The sequence below is a fragment of the Coptis chinensis genome, chromosome 5 (assembly GCF_015680905.1).
Source record: "Coptis chinensis isolate HL-2020 chromosome 5, ASM1568090v1, whole genome shotgun sequence".
NCBI lineage: Eukaryota > Viridiplantae > Streptophyta > Magnoliopsida > Ranunculales > Ranunculaceae > Coptis > Coptis chinensis.
The window spans coordinates 62393172-62411322 of NC_141460.1; the positions used below are offsets into that span (position 1 = coordinate 62393172).

An 18151-nucleotide genomic window follows, 5' to 3' on the forward strand; every position below is an offset into this window, starting at 1 on the left:
GCAAATATGGCGTCGGTAAAGTGTTGAAAATATTTGCAACGCTTAAAAAGCGTTGCAAACAGAAATTTCCAACGCTTAAAAAGCGTTGCAAACAAAAATTCAAAGCGTTGCAAATAGAAATTTCCAACGCTTAAAAAACGTTGCAAACAGAAATTTCCAACGCTTATTATAACTATTTCGTACACATATTTAAAACATTTGCAACGGTTTTTTATTTCACAAACGCTTTTTAAGCGTTGGTAATTTGTTAAATTTTTTACCAACGGTTTGTAACTGTTGCAAAATTGTTAGTTAATTTAAAAAAAATAATTTAAAATTCATTTGTAACGGTTATAAACCGTTGCTGATGGGTTGCTAATAAAAAAATAATAATTTCTCATATTTTGTAGCGAGACCAGCTAAACCTACAATAACCAATGAATACAAGAATCCAATGAATACAAGAATGGTTTAGACATATATATATATATATATATATATATATATATATATATATATAGCTACAAACTCACTCCAAACTGAAGCAAACAAAATTAAGGACAGAAAGCAAACTTCCCACGAAACAAACCACCCTTGCTTTCAAAATCTTCCCTTCACTCTAAGAAGTCCTTGGCATCTTCAAACCCAAAAAGCTCAACGCCTTCGCATTCCCTTTCCACGGCCACAGAAACCTGCCCCGCCACGCCCTCAACCCATCGCTCTAGCAGTAGCATCTCCTTGTGCACTCTCCGCCTGGATTATCAATACAATGAATAGCCATTAGAAAATAACAATACAAAGAAAAATTAAAAACACTGTGACTACCAAGGATGGCACAGTGGAATGAAAAAAAAGAAATAAATGTATACAACAACCTGAACTCTTGGGATATGAAGACACCAACTTTTGGCGCGAGTGTAACATGTTTGATAGATAACACTACAAACGCCATACAACTAGCCGAGAAAACCTTACCTTTGGGTTCTTCACGGTCTCGGCCCACACTTAGAATTAGGCAAGCTGCCTCTGTTGTCGCATTTATAGCATTTATCTGAGACATTTGCAATCACGACCAATGTAGGTAAAAAGAAACTGAACAAAGCAACATGGGAAAGAACATTGAATAACTTAACAACAGCAAGTTCCTATACAAAGTTGGCAAATGTATCTATGATTCCACCAGTGTTTATATCGACCCCGTAGCGGGCACTCTCACCTAATGACATGACATGTGATTAAAAAATCGGCACTTCAGCCTTTCATAAACAATTTAAACCGCAAACGAACAAAGACATACACAATTGAAACCATAACACAACTGGCAAGTGTCAACCAAGCTAGGATGTTAAAAAGTAAAGAAAATAGTGCAATAGTGCAAAGTCCATTCTAATAAAATCTATTTATCCAAAAAAAAATACGGACACATGGATAATTATCCGACCGCGGATTATTTTTTGAAATATAGCGTGTCCATGTAACATAGGATTAAACTATTCAAACAAGGTTTGTTCTTTGAACTGATTGATTTTCCACTTCTCTTATAGAAATAAATATATCCAACGAGTAGAATGATTTGATTTCACTATTCCCTACAAGATAGGCGAAACAAGAAGAGCACAAGGTCTTACAGAGGTATATATATAGATGATGCAAAGTATGGAAGGGTAAAAGCATTGCATACCCGCTCGATTTCAGTCCCGATATCTTCAACAAAGATGTCTAAGTTGTTCTCGCGATAACTTGATACATCCCACCGTGCTCCATCACTAGTAGGATGTTACGTCTCTACGATAATCAATATATAAATAAGCATTGAGTCTTGAGGATTAAGCATCACACCTAAAAACCAAACCTTTTTCTGTGAATAAACCGCTTTCAGTATCGTTCTCTCGATCCCATTTTATGAGCATGAGTATCCCGTGGTTCCTCATCGGTTTATGAGAAGAGTGACTCTGTAAAATTTATAAGTTAAATAATAATAATAATAATATTAATAAAAAAAATACAACATTATTCTTACCGAGTAGCCATCGTAGGACTTTGATAATTTTCTTTGTTGATGGTTGAGAGTAACACTTTTGACACTAGAGTTGTGAGTATGATGATCTATATCATCACTCGGCGTGATTAAGAAGAAATAGTTTAATATGTTGAAAACGAAACTAGTAAATAAACTATTTCATACCTCTGAATCACTAAAAGCAACTCTGTTTCATACCTCGATTCAAACTCATGTTTCATACCTCGATTTAAGCAACAGCCCAAGAACTCGAGCCTCACTTCTAGGACCAAAGCATCTTTCCTAGTCTCCCCATTTATATATAGTAACTCTGTGTTTCTAAAAGCAAAAGCTCAAAAAGACAAATCAAAGGAAAAAGGATCGAGGTATCCGGCTTTAATTAATTGAAAAATGGCATATACATGTGTTTCCGAGGCTTCACTAGTAATCAAGTAAAGGATGTGAAAGATAGGTATAAATACGATACATAAAGAGTGAAGGAGAAGGCACTTACGTTGATCAACCTGTTGCTTCATATACCCATTTTCGTAAAACAAACTTTGAGACCTCTTCTCAGAAATTTATCATTCTCCTCCATCAATAGCTTGTTCATGGCACTCGGCTTCACGTTCACCGTCGGAGATGAGAAGATTCTTTTCTGCTTGTCACGACATCTATAAAGAAGGGAGAAAGATAAAATATCGCTAAATGGCAGAAAAATAGTAACCACAAGCACTACAATTTATCATTGATAATAAAAGATACTTCGGTCTTTTCCTATAACAAGAGATAGCTATGAAGAATATCTACATTTAGTGTTATGAGCTATACATTATCCAAATGTAGACATAGTGGATGTGTTGGTTAACAACATTCTATCCGGGTCACCCCATGTAAATGAGTTAAAAGTATCATGAGTAGTAAGCAACTCTCAATATAATCGATAAAACGTAAGGAATATCCATGTTTTACTTCCGACACGGTCGATAAGTGTGTCCTTACCTTACCCCTATTTTTATTTTTTCAAGAATTGTTGTACATTCATGTCAGACAGACTGTGTTGGTGTTGGTGTCCTTGCTTCCTAGGTTTTCAGAAACGTACCACTTTCAAAATCTCACTAAATATAGCTCATTTCAAAATCTCGTAATTATTCCTTCCACTTTATTAGGGTAAATCTTAAATGCATATATTCTGATACATCCATCTGCATATATTAAACAAAATCAACTTCCATACGGGGAACTAAAGAGAACGAATATAAACATGTTTCCAAACAACTTTGGCACATGTAAAGTATGTAAAAGTATAAATGAAGAATTACATACCTCCATCGATCTGGGTTCCCAATCTTTAGGCCGCTTGAATGGCAATTCATATTCGGGAACAATGACAGTCCTAGGCAATGTTGGTTCTAAATGCACCTTTGCCATGTCAAACCAATCGAAATCCCATTGCCTTCCTGACTTTTCTACAGAGAACTCATCCTTGTCCAATAACAACAGCACACTGAATGTAAACAAGAATAAATGGGAAAAAAATAGGGAAGGATTCTCACACAGATCCATCTTCGTGAGTTTTATTAATAACACAAGTTTTCAGTATAAATAGCACAACAAATGCTAGAAAACTACAAGTCTAACTTAAACACATGCATCACTTGTGTAGAGCACAAGCACAACAGTTCTTTCCTATCTCTCACCGCAAATACAAGGAGTCCGGGTTTTTCCATCGTGGAACCATGTTGCATGCTTCTCGATCAATTCATTCAAGAAATCATCTAGCTTGTCAATGGTAATATTTGGCATGACCACAACATGGGCGATGTTTCCTGGCGGGAGCTAATTGCCACCGGCGAACAAACTCCTCGCCTTGTGGCCGCTCAAAAACAACTCGTGTCTTTGCTAAGCTCATTAAGCATGGCACCAATTCCTTCTTCTCAAGACGGTCTTTCAAGTAGTGAGCATTCCTAAGGCACTTCGGACTTCTTTACGAACCCCCGTGAACCTTTCCGGTTCCGGGGTATACGAAGAAAAATTGGTGCATGACCGCTACGGTACTGCCCATGATGGTGGCATCTCGCTGGCGAGGTACTCAACATTCCTTGAAAGGGCGTTGATGTGTTCTAGTCTTGTTATCTGAACACCACAAGGCATTGGGCAGCCAACAAAGTTGTGACCCGAGACACTCTCACACTTCCAATTGGCTTCTTAAATGAGACTTTTGGTGCATGTTAGACATTGAGACAAATCAACACAATATACAAACATGCATTCACATAGAACTACCACCAAAGGATACAGATGGCTTAAGAAAGGAACAACTAAAGACATACACGTTTGACAAAAGGCATCATGAGCCCAAACAATGCCCCATCACAATGAATGTAGAATCACCATGCGAGAATCCCGTTTCTTCAAGAGTTTTATAACTAAATCAAGATCATCAATGCTCCTTTAACCGTTGTTCCCGCAAATACATAACTAAGGTTGAGCATGAGTTACCGTAAGAAAGATAGAAATTAGAAGGAACAACTCGACACACCTATGTTAACATTGATGATGGCTGGCTTCTCCTTATTCATTTGTAGTTTATCCTTGAAATCTGCATAACCAATCTCACCGAGACCGAGTGTTGACTTTTACACATCCATCCAATACATTAGTGCGCTTTGAAGACAGAATAGTGTGTATCTCGTGGACGATAGAGAATTCCATCGAAACACCCTCCCGCACATTGTCATATCGGTTTACTATTCTCAAGTAAATAATGGTCACGTTCCTACTCAAATAATAATAGTGACAAGAAAAAAAAAATTTACTAACCCGACAAGGATACCATGAAGGTTGCCTTCTATACCACAATTTGTAATATAACCCCAATATTCATCCTTCTCTAATTCCCAGAGGAGAGCAAACCAATCCAAAACACCCACTTCAAATTGCCTGGAATGGACACCATAGTTGCTCTCAATAAACGGATCACCAAGGTTATTAAACGGACACCATAGTTGTTTTCTTCTTCTTCTTCAGTTTCAACTTTCTGTTCTTCTTCTTCTAGGTATGGTATTGCTACTTCTTCTTCCCCTTGATTTTCATCTTCTATTATTATAGCAGCTATAATAATAGTTAAATAATAGTTAGGAGCAATTCCAAATTCCTTTGGTAACATTCCGGAATTGATTGTGATTAGATAACAAAATCAGAACATTAGTTCAAAGAATATTGATTTTCGCCAATTTTCGAACCCAATTTAATAAAAAAATGCACAAAAACAATTTGGGTTTTTGAAAAACGATATCATGCCAATTCACAAATGAAACAAAGAAGAACAAAAGAATAAGCAATTACCTGTAGCTGTTGTTAATTTCTGTTTTGCTTCTTTGGGGTTTGTTTGTTTGGATGTGTTGAGACGAAAAACCAACTAAGGACGAATTTTGTGGATCTGGAAGGTTTTTTTTTTGTTTTTGGATCTGTTGTACAACAACACCGCGATACCATATGGAGGAAATCAGTTGGATGTCTAAAGAATATTATGATTTCTGGGTCGAGGATGCATGTCAATAATCCATTTCTTGTTTTCTTTGATTGAGGAGTGCGAAAATTAGGGATCTTGAGATAATGCGGCGGTCTTGAGAGAGAGAGAGAGAAAAAAAAATTATGTTTTATATTTCGATATTTTTGGTTTCCCTCTGTTCGCGAAATTTTTAAGTTTGTAACACTTCTCCAACGCTTTTTAAGCATTAGCAATTAATTCCGGAAATTCACCCAAATAAAGCAACGTTTTACAACATTACCAACGCTTATTTAACGTTGGAAACTTACTAACGCTAAATAAGCGTTGCAAATCAAAAAAGGTGCGTGTTGCAAATATCCTATTATGGTGTAGTGACGAGTGACCAAAATAGTTGGGGTCACATGATGACAAAAAGAGATAATGATAGTTGGGTTCTCATTAGATTCATAATTTGACAAAAAGAGATTATACTCACATGGCATGAGGACCGATTGGATCCACATAAAGACAAATTCCTTGTCAAACAAAAATGTGCACACTGTGCACGTGATACGTGACGGAATTGAACACCAAAGATTTGAAAAGGAGACGGAGATAATATATTAAGAGCTGGAAACGTGTGATGGGAACTAATAACAAAATAAACTCAATCGAAAAACAGTAAGAGAGAAGTCCAGGCCTAGCACAAATCTTAGAGAAGAAACGAGAAAAAAGAAGTCACGATCTAGTACTGATAAACACGAAAACAAAAGTCCAGAACGCGTGCCTTCGTTGGTTTCAACGAAGCGGGTAGATGAAGCATTATCGTGTTTGCTGTTAAACCGATTCATGGCATTACCGTGTTCTCTTTTCCTTGTCAGATGAAGTAGAGCGTGGTTTTATAATGAAGTCTCTTGGAATCTCTCTTTATTACGAGATGTTGGTTATTTCAAATTGGATATGCAACTAAAGATTAACCTACATAATCTAGGTCAAGATTGATCAGTTTCAAATTGGATCTGCTAGGATATTAAGTTCAAATTGTTGGATTTCGATCAAAATTGAATTTGGGCTGCCGAAGAAGACGGAAAATGTCGAAGAAGACGGAGAAAAGACCGGAGAATATGAAAAAAGCGATGTCAAAGAGTTGTGACAGCATAAAACAGGTATGTTAGTATTTTTTTATCAGTTATCCTAAAATTTTGGTTAAGTCTAAAAGACTGACGAAAAGTTTAATTTTGTCGTAGCAGGTAGAAACGGCGGAATTACGAGCAAAAGATATTGACGAAAAATATCGAGCGGAAAGATTTCAATGCCTTAGAAAAAAATAAATAAGCTGAAGAAAGGTTTTGCTCAGGGTGACCACACCGCAATGCCGTAGAAGAAAATAAAAATAATAATAATAATAAAGAAGCTGAATAAAGTTTTCGCTTAGAAAGTTAACGTAATGCGAATTTTTGCCGCACGGAGAAACGACGGTTGTACGAGCCTCGAAAAGTTTCGCTCAGAAAGTTCGGCTTAATGCCTTAGAAAAAAAAATAATAAAAAAATAATGACGCTGACGAAAATTTTCGTTCGAAAAATTTATCGTAGAAATATCTGCAAAATGCCTTAGAAAAAATAACGACACTGACGAAAATTTTCGCTCGGAAATTTTTTCGTAGAAAGATCGGCACAATGCCTTAGAAAAAATAATGACTGCGGAAAATAGTTAACCGAAAGTGCTAAGCGAAGCGAACGCAGATTTCGAAGAAGAAAATGAAGATTTAATCGAACAACCGTAAGACAATTAACAAAGATAATTGATTAGGTAATTGTGTGAATGTAATACCATAGAGCTAAAACTTCTTTTGATGAAAAATAAAAATAAAGATTGGTTTGTTATTGAATATTGTTGTTGTGTCAGATAATATACCTGCGGAAAACTGACAATGTTGTAGATTTATGCAGTTGAAATGAAATAGAACGAGACGCCCCCAATTTGTACTTAACTTTGCAAAATTAGGCTAAGCGGGCATAAAAGCGTTCAAACTTAGGCTGACGAAGCTAAACGTGGTAACCTCGTCAGATTTTGTCGGAACAATAGTAATGGACTAAGCGAGCGTAAAAGCGTTCAAACTTAGACTAGCGAAGTTAAACGTAGTAACTTCGTCAGATTTTGTCGTAGCGATAGTAATGACTAAGAGAGCGTAAAAAGTGTTCACACTTAGACTGACAAAGCTAAATGTGGTAACTTCGTCAGATTTTTTCGTAATGATAGTAATAAACTAAGCGAGCGTAAAAGCGTTCAAACTTAGACTGACAAAGCTAAATGTGGTAACTTCATCAGAATTTTTCGTAATGATAGTAATGAACTAAGCGAGCGTAAAAGTGTTCAAACTTAAGCTGACGAAGCTAAATGTGGTAACTTCGTCAGATTTTTTCGTAATGATAGTAATGAACTAAGCGAGCGTAAAAGCATTCAAACTTAAACTGATGAAGCTAAATGTCATAACTTCGTCAAATTTTTTCGTAATGAGAATAACAAACTAAGCGAGCGTAAAAACGTTCAAACTTAGACTGATGAAAAGATGACTGCAAAAGTGATGTGTCTTGACCCTTTGCTTCTAACGGCGGTGGAGAGATAAGCCAATGAATCGGCATGACGTAAGTCAGGGGTCTTTGAGTGATAGAGATGCAATCAAATTGTCGAGCAAGACTATGTATCAAACTAAGATAAGCTGCCATACGCTCATCTTTTGCTTCAAAAGACCCACCAAACTGATTGGCAACAAGGCGAGAATCCGTGTATAACTGGAGCTTTCGCGCCCCCAGTGTCAAAGCTGTTCTCAAGGCACAAAGGGCAGCCTCATACTCGGCTTCGTTATTTGAAGCGGGCGGCCAAGTCGCATGATTTTCCCAATCTTTTCTCCGCCCGGGTTTAACAAAAATGCATCCAATTCCGGACCCGTTCTTACTATGGGAGCCATCTCGAGTAAACAATCCATAGGTCAATGGGATTAGGAATTGAGTTTTTCATGTTGGTCTTCGCCGCCCCCCCCGGTTATTGGCGGCGAATGTCTTCCATAGATTCTTCCCGGGCGCAAGAAATCGCCAATAGGAGAATCATCAATCATCAATCAGCTCTTACAAGAGTTAGAGATTTTAAAGCGGTACACACGCTTGAGTCCGACCGAGATTGTCTTTTTTTCAAGTGTAACCCGGCTTTATCCGGGTCGGTAGTTTGTCCGGGATTGTGGTCTTCCCTCTAGTTGTTTTACGGACACCTTCTCTCCCTGCCTAGTCGGACCTGTCTGGGATGGCAGTTTTTCTCAAATCTGCAAGGTTGGCCTTCCCTGTCAGGTCGGTCCAGTCTAGGATGAAGGTTTCTCTTATACTTTCTTCCATGACACCTTCTTTCCCTATCTGGTTGGACCTGTCTAGGATGGCGATTTTCCTCAAATCTGCGAGGTCGACCTTCCCCGTCGAGTCGATCCGATCCGGGATGAAGGTTTTCCTTATAATCGTCTTCCGTGGACGGCGCCTTTCCCCTCCGGGTCGGACTGCTCTAGGATGACGATTTTCCTCAAATCTGCGAGGTCGGCCTTCCTTGTCAGGTCGGTCCAGTCTGGGATGAAGGTTTTCCTTATACTGTCTTCCGTGACGCCTTCTTTCCCTGCCTGGTCGGACCTGTCTAGGATGACGATTTTCCTCAAATTTGCGAGGTCGGCCTTCCTTGTCAGGTCGGTCCAGTCTAGGATGAAGGTTTTCCTTATAATGTCTTCCGTGACGCCTTCTTTCGGAGGCGTTTGTACCGCCGTTTGCGGTAGCGTCGGCGGCAGTGCTGCTGCCTTCCGGAACCTAGTAACAAAAGTACGTAACTTTTCATCACGTATTTGCTTGATGTTCAGAAGTGAGTCGACATCCTTTGGCATCTTGCAATTGTGGTGGAAACGATTAACAAACTGATTTTCTAGTTCATTGAATTGGTGAATTGATCTTACACATGAGCGGATCATGACATGAGGATCATCTCCACCCCATAACACCAACTTAATGCTTAATGCTTCTCCCTTTAGAGTTGATAGAAAGAGCTTACACATGAGCGGATCATCTCCACCCCATAACACCAACTTATTTTTGAGCGATAGAACATGCAAGCCAGGATCTCCTTCCGACTCATTATAAAGTTCAAAATCGGTTTGTTTGAAGTCAGGATGGTGGTAAGCTTCTTGAATGTTGAGCGAAAACTTATCAAGTACGCCATCATTGATTGTCAAGTTTTTCATTCTTACATCCATTGACTCTCTATCGTTAAGTTCTTTTGCAATCAACTCTTTCAACTGTTGTTCTGTTAGAGTTAAAGTATTGGCTCGAACAACTGGACTCCCCGGTCGTGCCCATGTGGAGAAGGATACCTTCCATTATCTCTTATTGGAGTTAGAGATCTTTGGCGGTACGCACGATCGACTCAACCGGTGATTGTCTTTTGTCTATCCCTCAGAAACCGCTAGGCTTGGCGGTAGTCACCCTCGTGGCGGGTGGTGGTATATAATTATACCACTTTTCCATGTTTTGTTGTTTTGTCTAGGATGCCCGCCTTCCCGGTCATGTCGGACATATCTCGGATGGCGGTCTTTCCCGAAATTGCTTCTCGAGGTAAATCTTCCATTTGAGATCGGACATGTCTAGGGTAGTAGTTATCCCCGCCAATCCGATTCTCCCCATAAGGCACGGGTAATAGGGTCATTACTCTTAGAGTGTGCACTGGTTGATTGTGTTTGAGAAATAACACGTTGTTGAGGACGATGAAGTGGATCTTCAAGACGGTCCCATACACTGGAATGGCCTGCGTCCCTTCGTGGTCGCCTGATGTTGTTGAATTTGCAGCATCGTCCACCGGCCTTTGCCTCTTTGCCAGCTTCCTTCTCAAGTTTCTATTTAAATTTTTGACTCGTCGTAACTCACGCTGAACCGTATTAGGGGTGAATTGGCTGTTACTATCACCTTTTCCGTTAGTTGGTGTGAGAGTAATGTCCACGTCCATATCCATGTCAACTAAAGGATTGACATGGACAGACGGCGAACCGCATGGAGGATTACTGACTTGTCGGTTTTTTTGTTGCAAGACTGTTAGGGTTGGTGCCGGCGGTTGTCAGCGCCTTTTCGGTGGCGTGGCAGGCGGAGGGGTGGCGGTTCTTGCTACTTCTGATTGGATGTTGAGAATTAATCCTACCACTAGGAGCAACTTGATTGTTCAACGGTTCTTACATTGGCGATTTGAATTTTCGAGAGTTCGCGAGTCCTATTAGCAGGGAGGAATATGTCGACTATTTGGTCCGCTTCTTGTGCTTACCATCTTAATTGTTTCACGTGATAATGAATTCTAAATTCCCCACGCAGACGCCAATTATGTTTCGCAATAAAAACGTTTCAACACAACGAGAGCAATGGTAAAGAACGCACTAAGAAACAGAGAAATTTGATGTTGGGGGAGATGAAACTGAACCAAATAATGGCTGCCTACGTACCCAAGATCTATTCTCTAGGGATCAAGTTTCAACGTAGTTCCTTATGAAAAATAGTTTGGTATTTATATAGGTAGAGTAGAGAATCCTTGTAACTCAAGTAATCTTGTTGCTTGAGTAATTGTGATAGAATATAACTGTCAACTGATAATTATCTTTTTGATAAGAAATGAATCTGGACATAAATCAATGTACATTAGTGGCAAGCCATGTAGCTAAGGTTCAGCCTTAGACACATGAGTTAATGGGCTTGTACATTGATCCATGATATTGTGAATTGGGCTTTAGCCCTGTTGATTAAATGAATAAAATAGAGACCCCTACTAATGGACGTTTGACACGAAGGTGGGGGTCAAAACAATATTATCTCATTCCAGTGTCAAAGAAGAACCAAAATTATGAAGCAACCAGAATTCATTTTGAGAATCTCTTTGAGAGATATGGAAGCCCAATAATCATTTTGAATTTGATCAAGGTAGGTAGCTCTGTAAATTTGAGGAAATGTAATTTTTGAATGCATATTGTATGGAATAGTTACATATACTTGGGCATCCTATTTCAACAGTTTACTACCTCTACTTGGGATTTCCTACTTTATTTTTGTTTGTCATCATTGTTGGCTTATAACAGACACGAGAGAAGAAGCCTCAAGAATCTATACTACGTGCAGAGTTTGCTAATGCGATCAAATTTATCAATAATGATTTACCAGAAGCTAGCCGTATAAAATTCCTTCATTGGGATAATCATAAACATTGTAGAAGGTTTGTCGATATCGCTTATTTTCCGTTGATGCTTGGTCTTCCGGAGAGCATAATTTGTATTAAAAGATTATTATTTTTTGTTTTGCAGAAGAGATAAGAACGTGTTAGTTGTACTGGGCAAGTTGGCCTAGGTCTTGAGAATGGAATTTGCAATGTAAACCTGCAATTTGTGGAGATCGGTTTTTCCTCCCCGCAACGTTCAAGAACTTGGCGAGTCCGGAAGGTGTTTTTTTATATATATCTACAAGTAGGCATTTTTTTTTAAATAGCATTTTCTTCAGGTCTTACAAGTTTTTTTAATCGTTCTAGAAGAGGAGATGATTAAGAAGGCCTTACAATTTTGACAATGTTCTTTAAGAAATATGTATGTATCTCTAGAAAAAGAGTGGGATTAGGAATACCAAATGTATGCACCTTGGCCATATAATGTTACGTGTGTGGACTTTGAGATCAGCCTTTATCTAGAAAATCAGCAACTCAGTGTTATTCCTAATTTAAATGTCTATGATATTCTTGGTTTCAAAATGTTTAGCAATTAAAGCTACTGAATCAATCGTAATAAAACATTGCCATCGATAGAAATGGTGAAAAGATTTAGATATTGCTGATTCATTGGAGTTTATAGATGCTATTCCAACCCACTTCCTTTTAATTATAAGATATCTAATTTGTATCTTGATTATTATTATTATACAAGAAAAGTGAATGAGTAATCTCTATTGTTTCTTAAACATACTTATTTATGTGCCAGGGGGGCTGTGTGTCAAGGACTTTGACATAAGAAGGGAGGCTGGTGGTTCCGTAAACCGAGCAGTTCAAAGATTATACAAAGTTCGGGTATCTGAGAACTTCCTTGAGATTCATCTCTTCCTCATCGGAAAGGGTACCTACACCATACCCGTATCATTTAGGTTATTACAGACCATCCATTTCGGCTATCAGTGTTACACTTGGTAATTAGTGAACAGACTGCAAATGTTAATGGTGTCAATTACTTGTGCCACTACTCTGACTATTGAGCTACTAACAGATTTCAAACCAACTTTCGAACTGTCCACCTACGGGTTCGAAAACTTCAAATAATAGGACTGGCATGATTGTTGGTATCACAGTTTCCATTGGGCTTCTGAGCATTATATGCGATATCACTATCTTTTATTATAAAAGGAAAAGATCAATAAGCAAAGAAGACGATGGTAAGTACAATCGATAAACAGAGTAGGACATGTCATTTTGGAAAATAAAATTAATTATTTCTTCCTTTCTTTATGAAAGTATGTATTACAATATATACTTTGTGTTCTCATTGATTTCCAGAGTTTCTAGGGGCCATAGACAATAAGCCAAATATTTTCAGTTATCTTTGAAATGAGAACTCTACGAAAGACTTCAATCCAACAAATAAGTTAGGAGAGGGAGGATTTGGACCTGTTTATAAGGTAATATCGAAATATAGTTGGATTTTCAAACAAGAAATTATGCACCCGTAAACATACATGTGTGTGTGTGTATACTAGCGACTTATTAGCATTTATCATCCCACAGGGAATGCTGTCTGATGGTAGAGAGATAGCCATGAAGAAACTCTTAGTACCATCTCACTAAGGAAAAAGTCAATTTGTTGTAGAGATTTCCATCATTTCTTCTGTGCAACATCGCAACCTCGTAAAATTGTATGGATGTTGCATATATTGAAGCAGAGAACAGACTCCTTGTTTATGAATATCTTGAAAATAAAAGCCTTGATCAAGCACTCTTTGGTAAGCAATCTAAACTGTGTGCGCTTTTCGTTTAATTACATCTTCGGAGCTATTCTTAATATATGTTCATCGAACGGGTCTAACTGCCATGCTGGAAAGACTGTTTTACATCTAGATTGGCCAACACGCTACAACATATGTTTGCGAGCAGCAAAAGGTTTAGCTTATCTTCATGAGGAAGCAAAACACAGGATCGTGCACCACTTCTCTTATACTTTTTTTATGCATGAGGTTACAAATTATATCTAAAATATTTACATAATGAAATTCAATTTCTCTACAGTATTTTGCTTCACACAATTGTGCATAGGACGTATCAAAGTTAGTGTCCAGTTCATCATATTTAAACCATCGTACTTTTCGTTAGTTGAATTACATTAATGTGATGTGAATTAATTGTGTGGTGTTTTATTTTTCCATTTTCTCCCCTGTACAAGTCGCTAGATCGTAATTTATAATCGAATGATTGAGGATAGTGGCTATTTCATTCCCGTTAATAAACAAATTATAATGTCCTAGGTCGCACTGCCAAATTTACTTGAATTTCACTGAGTTTAGTCTACTTAACATGTCAAAGTTTAATTGCCAAATTTACTTGAATTTCACTGAGTTTAGTCTATTTAACATGTCAAAGTTGAATTGAGGTGGATTTTATGCTCATGATCTCTAAATTTTCCTTTCCAATAGGTCTACAGCATCGCCAAGCATTTGCCCCTAATCAAGAATGTCTCAAGAACTAGAGCAAATTGTGAGGTTGGATAACAAGGTAGAAGAATCAAATATACTATAACCTTCTTAAAAGTAGCATAGTGGTGAAAGAGTGTATATGATTTTTGATGAATTTTCAAGGTGTGTGGTGTGGTTGTTTGACCTAGGTAAGCATGGAACTGTCACCCTCTCTCTTGTAGGGGTGGAATTGGCTTATTTTATTTCCGTGTAGCACACCCATAGGCCTAAAGTACAGCTGATGTTTGTGACTGTCTATTCACAATGACTTGGGTTTTATGACTTAGTTGCGCTACTTTTTATAATAAGAATTGGCGGTGTTCTTTTTATCTTTATAATCATTATTATGGGAAGGACAAAATTTGGGCTATTTTCTGTTTCTTTCTTCATAATCAATGTACTCACTTTTATTTAATTTGCTTCATATATTGTTGCACTATCACTAACTGTTTCCCATGTACAATTTCATTGAAGACACTACGTCCTTTAAAATTCCTAGGACAAGGATGGAGAGGTGATCGAATTGTGGTAGTTGTTCAGGTATGTCTGTAGCTAAGATCAAATTTGATAAGCATATTACTTACACATTTCAAATTCATTCCACACACAAGCAGATGTCTTGATCTCCTATACAATATACATTGTTTGTCAAATTGCTTGAGCTATTTGATTGTTAACCGTTGCATTTAATGGTTCAAGTGCTTACTGTTATATGATCGTAATACTCTAATGTAGTTGCATAGGCTATATTATACGGTTGTTAAGGATTTTTTCCCAAAATGAGAAAGAATGTTTTAGTAGCTTATATAACATTACAATTTTGTGGTCTAGGATAATATGGAGGATATAACTTAACGTTACAATATCGTTATTCTTTCTAGATGGTTGCGTTTTAATTGTGACTTTTTAGGGGTTTGATTAAATGTGAACAAACCTTAGTGGTCTACAATAATATGGAGGATGGCAATGCACCCAAGCCTTGTAGGTATGGCAATGGATACTGTTCCTATGTCATTAGATGCAAATGGAAAGACTGTTGAATTGAAACTTGCATCAAGTTCCATTATTAAGGATATCTAAAAATGTGGGGGCTTTGGCCACTACACTGGAGATATGGTAGAACTAGGAACTAGGAACTAGGAACTGGAACTTGTGGTGACAAGCATTGCTTACAAACAAAATGCAAAATGGGCATCAAGAGGTGGATACAGCATGCTTTGACTTTAACCAACAAAACTACAAAAGATAAAGATGGAGATCAAGCTGCCCAAGTAGCTTTGTTGAAATGAATTTGGATAGGGCATCATTAGGTAACCCATGACCAGCTGATGCAGGGGTGATATACAGGAATGAGGGGTGGGTTATGCGAGCACCTACTTGCAGGTTGCCAAAGAGTACAAGTTACTTGGCTGAATGCTGGGCCATCCTTTCAGGGTATTTAGAGAGCAATGGAGCAAGGATCTCTTAAAATATGGATTGAATCTGAATCCACTCTAGTTGTACAAACTTTGGGCATTGAGGTGCAAAAGGACACGAGCTATGAAAATTTTGTAGAAGATACTATGGTTAAATATGGAGCAACTTAATGACATGGTAAATTATTAACAACATTTTCAAACAAAAGAGGTTTTAAAAGTTATGCCAAACTATCAGTTTTAATCGGAATAAGAAGTATTTGTCATACATATTAATTTTCCCCTTTTTTCGGATGAGTATTACAACTGTACATGTGTTCATATTCACGATCTCTCCAATAACATTTATTTGTTATTCATGTGCAAAGCACGTATTTTTGCTAGTAATCTCTACTAGTAGTATCTCCTATAACTATTATGGACCCTTAAATTCATCCGGGTATTTTTCTTACGCATAATACCCCTAAATGAATACTTAAATAAAAAACACTCATATAATATTTAGAAGGGCTGCTTCGTCTTTCTTGCCCTTTGCAAATTTAATGTATCTATTTTGCCCTTAAATTGAAGTATTGTTTAACACCTTTGAATAGGAGTAACTGGTCATTCCATGTGATGTTTAATTAAAATTTCAAATCCATGCCCTCTTATTTTGAATTGTACGCACAATAAATATAATTAATTAGCTATTTAATTAGCAAAAAATGAAAAGACTGTAGAGAGAGAGAAAGTACGTTCTGACTTCTCTCCTGGCCTTCTTTTCTCTCATCCACTCCTCTCTCTTAACTCTCCCCTCATTTTCTCTTTCCTAAAATCTACAAGCCAAAAAAAAATAGAAAAAAAAAACAACAGAGATCCTATTGTAATAAATCCCCGCCTCTCCATCTCTCTCACTTCATCTTCTCTCCATTTCTAATTGGAAATCCAACACAATTTGTTATAGGAATCCAAGCACACATATGATGATAAATCAGTCTCTTCTAATTGTTGTTGCTCCTTCTATTTTACTCTTATTCTTTAAATACAAACAAGAGGCACTCAACTTTTTCGTTTACAAGCTCATACGTTTTGGAGGAAAGCTGCAAAATAATTATCTTTTGTAGTTTCTAGTGATCAGGTATGTAGGTATTTTCAATTGTTCTTGGTTATATAGTTTGTTTTGGTAGCATGTTATTTCATTAATTAATTTATATTAATGTTGTCTAATATTGCCTCAGGAATTGTTGTTTCTCTTACTAACTTTTGACAATTTGGATATCCCTTTTACTCAACTAACACAATATTGAAGAAAAATGTTTTAATTCATCAATTGTTATGAAGATTTTTATTTTCACGTACTTTCCTTCGTTTTTGTTTTCTGCCTTCCTCTATGATTCTACAATGTTTTTACTTTCCTTCATTTTTGTTTTCTGCTTTCCTATATGATTCTACAATGTTTTTTTGGCAATGCGCATGACTTATATTTTGGACTAAGGTTCTTTTTTGCTTTTTAATGGAATCTATTATGCTGTTAAATTTCTTATATATTGTCCGGCATTTGTCTCGCAGGCGTAACTCGCGTACCATAGAATGTGTTGGAGTTTGACTTGAAGTTACATATAGGTCTCACCTCCCAATGGGTTGAAGAGGATGTTACTCAGTGTACTTACAATTGTGCACTCAATGCCAAGTTGAGTGACAGTTCTTGATCCTTTGTATTATTTCGCTTTTCTTATTACCATTTGAATCTTTCTTGAAAGTGATCTTTCTGTGTGTTATGACAATAATTTTTAAAGTTTTTGCTTCTTGATCAGTTCTTTCCTGCCTTCAAATATAATACCGTAATAGTATTGGCAGATGTCTTCCAATTTCCTCTTTGCATGTCTTAGGATCAATCCTGGTTTAGGCTTTATTAAAAAAAAAATTAATTTGTTGCACTGAAAGTCTTAGAAGCGAAGGAACGCATTCTAAACCCTTGCTTGCTCTCAGTCGAAAATAACACGTACTTTTCTTCATCTTACAAGATATCAAATTAAAATAGAGTTGATTTCCGAAATCAAACCAAGTAAGTTGTCTGAACGAATTCCTACTTCATTACAACTACAGTCGTTTTATTTTAAAAGTATTAGTAGTTTCTATTTGATAAAATGTTCAGAACACCTTTTTATTTTATTGTTTGCTACACGATATATCATATATTAGTATATTACACTTAACATAGTGACCATAATTGCGAATGTAATATTCTTTGCTCATGTGGGGTTTTCGAATTTTTAATACAGACATGTGCTTTACTGTCCAAACCTCAGAAGTTTCATTTTCGACTTGAAGATCCATACTCCCATCCTGCGTTTGGAGATTATCATTCCTGTAATAATCGTCTACTTAAGCTATCCAAGAAGAGTACCATTCAAGTTCAAGATGTTGTGATATATGAAACTCTAAAAGCCCGTCAAAGAGTTTGTTGAAAACATTGGAAAATTTGGGGTCTGTTGCTTGCGATTATGAAGCTTTGAGAAGTGGTCTGAA

General features: G+C 37.1%; 1 long non-coding RNA gene and 1 pseudogene across 1 annotated transcript; both read right to left on the bottom strand.

Annotated features, from left to right (window-relative positions):
• Positions 1-469: 469 nt before the first annotated feature.
• LOC147498249 (uncharacterized) lies at positions 470-1079 on the bottom strand. Its single transcript, XR_015194251.1, has 2 exons — positions 955-1079; positions 470-732 (listed from the first exon to the last, which is right to left on the bottom strand). It is a non-coding gene; the product is annotated as an uncharacterized LOC147498249 (long non-coding RNA).
• Positions 1080-3553: 2474 nt separating this feature from the next.
• On the bottom strand, positions 3554-5074 carry LOC147498250 (serine decarboxylase-like; annotated as a pseudogene).
• Between the last annotated feature and the right edge of the window lie 13077 nt (positions 5075-18151).